Source organism: Crinia signifera, chromosome 7 (genome assembly GCF_055691185.1).
Source record: "Crinia signifera chromosome 7, ASM5569118v1, whole genome shotgun sequence".
NCBI lineage: Eukaryota > Metazoa > Chordata > Amphibia > Anura > Myobatrachidae > Crinia > Crinia signifera.
The window spans coordinates 14,927,227-14,933,662 of record NC_139223.1 but is presented as its reverse complement, the minus strand read 5'-3'; the positions used below and the strand labels follow the sequence as shown (position 1 = coordinate 14,933,662).

The 6,436-nt window shown below is 47.4% G+C and overlaps 1 pseudogene; it reads left to right on the top strand.

Moving 5' to 3' along the window:
* The first annotated feature begins 1,913 nt into the window (after positions 1–1,913).
* LOC146021374 (gap junction beta-3 protein-like) lies at positions 1,914–2,764 on the top strand (annotated as a pseudogene).
* The last annotated feature ends 3,672 nt before the right edge of the window (positions 2,765–6,436 follow it).

Sequence of the window (6,436 nt, the reverse complement as noted above, 5' to 3'; positions counted from 1 at the left end):
TAGTGCACAGCGCTATACCTGACACCCAGTACACAGCGGTATACCTGACACCCAGCCAGTACATACTGCCAGTACACAGCGGTATACCTTACACCCCGCCAGTACATACTGCCAGTACCTGCGCTGGACAATGAGTGCACACACCTGCAGAGATCTCTGCTGACATCACCTTCCAGTGTAACCACCTACATAACACAGGTGATCCTGTTTCCAGGTGTGCAGAGGCCGGCACAGGTAACCTGATCTCCCCCAGTATCTCTCCAGTGACCAGGTATCCCAGTGTGCTGCATGGGACAAGGGTGGGGTCCCTGATGGAAATATGTAAGAACCCTACGCAGCTCCTACCTGTCTCATGGTATCGGGTGGATTTAACTATAACGTGGATGACGTGGCCACGGAAAGGTGAGCGCTACCTGTAAGATAGGTGTGCTGAGACTGACAGGTAGACAGCCTTCATGCTGCGTGATGTCTATAAAGCACAGTGGGTTAATGTGCGGAACTGGAAATACAACATTTTTCCTGTATACGAGGCAGAGCGTCCTCCCCCTCACACAGCTCATACAGGGAAGCCGCAAGCAGAAATTCTACATACAGTGCATTTTATGCAGCCCTAACCCACAGAGCTGACACTCTAATCAGCAGGAGAAGCTGTGCTGTCCCATCCTAGCCACAGGACGCTATCCTACAGAAGTCCCATGCCATCAGACCCTGACCCGCAGAGCTGACATTTCATCTGATTGCTTGGTATTGGACCTGCTGGAACACTCTCCTGGATGGAGCTTACGTACTGAAACTGACCATTCATCAATATCCTGACCCAAGGAGCTAACAATCTAACCCACAGCCTCTACCTGGTGTCGTCATACATCATCATTGCTCGCTGATACTTCTGCCATCCTAACCCACAGAGCTGACAGTCACCGTGTGCTGGGATTTGGCTGAAGAATCTCTCTGATAAAGACGCTTCCATTCACTGTTTCCATAATCAGACAAGGTGAGTCCGTGTGATGTGACCTATTTCTATGTGATTGATGGTGAGATCGGACATCAGGGGTAAAGGGGCATACACACGTAGAGATCTGTGCTAAGCAATTTTGCTGGTGTCAAGATCTCCCATGGAGAGCACATACACACGCAGAGATTTGTGCTAAGCAATGTTTGCTAAAGCAAAAAAAGTCCCAGTAGTGGTTCAGAATGAGAGATTGCGATCTGTATCTCTCATTCTGTACACACAGAGAGATTTGCAGTAATTTGCTAAGCAATCTGACTAGATTTTGACTGCATCACTGACTTAGTTAGCAAGAGATATTTAATCTCTTGGAGCATACACACGGAGAGATCTGTGCTTACTTTCTATGCAATCTAGTCAGATTGCTTAGAAAATAGCACAAATTTTGCTCCATGTGTACACCCCTAGAGACAGAGCCCAGAGCAATGCATTCTATGGCACTCTGCTGTGTGTGTATATACAGCACTTCAGGCTGTGTTCTCACCGCTGTACTAAGGTGTCTGCTATCCAATCTTTGCATACTGCGAGTTGTATTTGAACAAACATTCTCTCGCCCAAGTACTCAGGGCAACTAATGTCTTCTACAGAGTAAGCAGGGTTGTGGTGCACAGTATTACAAATACGGGCATTTCAAGGGACAAAAAGTTTCCAGGGGTAAAACTTTAAATTGATGACCCCCAAAACCTACATTAGAAATCGTGCAGGCCATTACCTCCATAAGCGCACACAAGCCATTCCTCGGTTCTGATGAAGTGGCCAGACATCTGACGAAACGCATCCGTAGATCCCGCATTGTCTTTGTAATGGTTGGGGATATGCGGCTGATCCATGCACCATCATATTAGTGGAACACATCAGTGCTAAGCTCAATGTGGACAACATGAATACTTTTCCTCTCTCCTAGATGGCGATGGTCACCGGTCTCATCCCTATCCTCCGTACGGCTGTAGAGGCCACCACAGATTATGCCGGGAGGACAATGTGGTTGGTTTTGCTGTGGTCCGTCTGCTTGCTCTATACGTGTCCGAGATACCCTGGGGTAAACTGGATCTAGATTTCGACTGCCGTGGCAATGGAACCTCAGAGTTCTGCCGGAAGTCTTGCTTCAGCGACCACTTTAATGTGCCGGTCGTGTCCTTGTGGAACAGCGCCTATGTCTTCTTTGTCGTCTCTGTTCTCATCATGGAGCTCTTCACCGCACAGCTCCGGCACAATCTCACCAAGGCTGCCATGAAACAGAAAGCTGACCGCCCGACGTACCCCTGTCCGGGACGTGGTCTTCGGATTTGGCTCGCAAGGATTTGGTGCTGGACTTTCATCACCAGAGGACCTTACTTGTTCTCTACCTGTTCTGTATCCTCATGCGGCTGATGGGAGAGCTCATGTTCCTGTACATACTCTTTTGGTGGCATCTACCCCTAGTTTCCAACGACTTCTATGTCTGCTCCACGGAGCTGTGTCCGGGGCCCTTCTCCTGCCTGGTGAGGTTCCCAGCGGAGAAGCAGATGTCCCTGTACCTTCTGGGCAGTCTCTCCATATTCCTGTCTCTGGTATGTGTCATGTTTGGACTCTACAGCACCTGCCACTATTTGGCCTCTTGCCGAAGCCGCCACGATGAGCTTGTGTAGGACTCTACACCTACTAGGCCGGGAAACAGACCGTCTTTGTTTACAGATGGGGAAACTGGAGTTTCTCAGATCTTAATACTTCATTAACCTTGTTCCGTTAATCTATTTAATTTGTGTGTGTGTGTGTGTGTGTAGTATATATGTATATGTATATGTTTGTATGTATGTATGTATATATATATATATATATATATATATATATATAATGTGTGTATGTGTGTGTATATATATATATGTATATATATATATATATATATATATATATATATATATATATATATATATATATATATATATATATATATATATATATATACATATACATACCCTCCAACATTTTCATGTTAGAAATCGATACACATTCTGAAAGGGGGCGTTGCCAATGGTAAAGGAGGCGTGTCCGTTGATAAAGGGGGCGTGTCCACACACCCCTTTCCGAATGCGTACTGGCTAAATATATATATATATATATATATATATATATATATATATATATATATATATATATATATATATATATATATAACGCTCCCTCACCGTGTATGGTGTTCAGTGGCTTGGCCTTCAGAATCTCCGGTGCAGGAGGATCCGCCGGCTGCGTGATGCACCATCCCCCTGCCTACAACCCTCCCTAGGCACCATCCTCCTGCCTACAAGTAACCCTCCCCGGCACCATCCACCTGCGTACACATAACCCTTTCCCAGGCACCATCCTCCTGCCTATGCGCAAGCTCCACGGGCACAATCCCCCTGCCTATATGTAACCCTCCCCCGGGCACAATCCCCCTGCCTATATGTAACCCTCCCCGGGCACAATCCCCCTGCCTATATGTAACCCTCCCGGGCACAATCCCCCTGCCTATATGTAACCCTCCCTGGGCACAATCCCCTGCCTATATGTAACCCTCCCCGGGCACAATCCCCCTGCCTACATGTAACCTTCCCTCCCTCCTAATGACGCCGACGCATGCTGCTGGTACCTGCCGAAAAGCACCACTGGGAATTGAGAGGGTGCCTGAGTAGCGCCTGATTCGGCAGAATGGATGACCCTTTATTTCTGTGCTATGCCCCATAATGAAGAGGAGGAGCCGTCTGAAGCTTTCAAAAACGGTACAATCGGTACAGTCTGATATAGCTGGTACAGACCGTTAAAAAACGGTACTGTACCGGCTAAATCGGTACAGTTGGAGGGTATGTATATATATATATATATATATATATATATATATATATATATATATATATATATATATATATATATATATATATATATAGCATTTGGAAATACCCAAGAAACTTCTGCTCTACAGTCCAAGGAGCGTCCTCTGTGTATCTGGGTACTGCAGGGAGGCTGGATGTGGTCCATCATACAGAGATGATTCGGGTCACAGTCCCTATAGTGTTACTAACCATTGTATAATCTCTTTATGACCTCAGAAGATACAATAAAAGCTGAAAACACCAATGCAAGGTTGACATACATTCGGCCAACCACTTCAGGTCTTAGATCGACACATAAAATAGGTCGACAGGTTTGGAAGGTTGACACAAGCATTAGGTCGACAATGGGAAGGTTGATAGTCTAAATGTTCTTTTCACGTTTTTATGAGCCGTTTATTAGTGTGACGAGCGCTGTGAGCCATATGAGGGGACGCGGTACACTGATCCTGTGTCCATGTCCTACTTATGTAGAAATTCGTGCCTGAAGTGTCTATGTTGACATAAGTCGGCATGGGCACCGGTAAAGTGTACCGCGTCCCTTCGCGTGGCTCTGTACCCACGTGGATTATAAAGTATGAAAAAGTTGTGGATTTTTTTACAAAAAATAATGAAAACGCATGTCGACATTTTGACAGCGTCGACCTTTGGACTATCAATCTAGACACTGTAGATCTAATGTCTGGATAGCGTGGATGTGTTGCTTGTGTCGATGAATTGTCTATGTTGACCCAAAATGCAGATGGGTATGGGTCATAGGGTTGACAAGAGGAAGGTCGACATGTCTGAAGGTCAACGTGTGGTTAGGTCGACAGGTTCAATAGGCCGACACAACCATAGGGAAGGATGACAGTCAAAAGGTCGACATGGGGTTTTTCACTTTTTTTACCTGAATGACGACACAGTCAACATGGTCACCTCACATGGCTCGCTGCGGTCACGATGCTTCAGGCATGGTCAGCTCAAAACAAAGTGAAAATCCCATGTCGACCTTACTGCATGTCTACCTTCAGTGGTCGACCCAATGCATGTTGACCTTCCTCTTGTCGACCTAGTGACCATGTACCAATGCGGATCTCCTAGGAATGTATAGAAGTTGTCCAAGAGCGCTCTGACTCTGTGTCACCGCCTCCTGGCCACAGGCGGCACTGCAGCACTTTATGTATTATTAATAACGTTTAATTAAATTTTTGTAGTTACTGTTATTTAATTAGAATAAACAAGGGGGCCCGGGGCCCATTTATGAATGATCCCTATTGTGCTGACCTATTGACTGTTGAACTAGAGTAGAGGTGTCGCCCAGATACCATGTGCGCTAAGCCTTGGGGGGGGGGGAGATAAAGTGGAGAGAGTTAAAGTAGCAGCAAATCAGCTCCTGCCATGTTGAATGCCAAGTGACTGATCAGAAGAGGGATATACAGTATATAAGACCGTTATTGGGCTGTGACTAGGGTTGCCACCTCGCTCTTCATAAATTCCTGGAGATGCCCCCATAATACAAATGTGCGCAACGAAGAAAGTGGGTGTGGTCTATAAAAAGTGGGTGTGGTCTATTTAAAAGAGGGCGTGGTCTATTCAAAAGGAAAAAAAAACGGAAGCAAAAAACATATACATACATACATACATACATACATACATACATATGGGGGGGGGGGGCGGGGGGACTGCCGCAGCTGGCAGGTGGGGGGGGGGGGGGCTGCGCCGGCAGGGGGTTGGCAGCGCTGGCGGGCCGGGGGGGGGATATTTGCAGCTGACAGGGAGGCTCCTCTCAACTCACCAGTGGACATGGTCCACGCAGCGCACATACTCAGGCTGCAGCCAGGGTGGAGGCAGGGCATGCTGGGAGTCTGGGACACTTGTCCCGATGCAGCCAGCTGAGCACAAGATTAGACCAGCAGACGTGGCGACCTGCAGCAGGGTTACTCGTGAGATAATGACATCATCATCTCGCAAGTGCTTTTGTCAGGCTGCGGAGGCAGTCCTGGCAGGCGCAATGTTAAGCGCCGCGACGGCTGGGCACTGGGGACAGGGGAGAGGCGGCGAATAGGGCTGGAGGCTTTTTCAGACACCCTAATTCCGGGAGAATCCCTGAATCCGGGAAACTGAAAAAGCCTCCTTGAGGGTTGCCACCAATTCCTGGAGATTCACGGAAATCCGGGAGAGGTGGCAACCCTAGCTGTGACCGCCCTCTGCCGTCATCCGCATCAGCTCTTCTAGTGCAAATTCCAAAACTCGCTCTATGCGGCGCTGAGTCTAGGCAGTGCCATGTAGTGCGCAAATGCTGGGGGGGTAAGGACACATCGGTATGTGCAACTGAGGTAGCGAAACGCGTCTCTCCAGTGACTGTGGTACTACAAGTTTCAGCACGCAGCTGTGCATGGCTCAGCACAGATTAAGTCACCTGTGGCCAAGCACGGATACACTCCTTGCGGACTGAGTTCAGGAACTACTGGACACAACAGTAGGTGATGGGTCAATAGGTCGACACATGAAAAAGGTCAACATGGTCTAGGTCCACACTGGCAAAAGGTTGACACAAGTTTTTCACTGTTGTTTTTAAAAAAAAACAAAATTTTTCTTA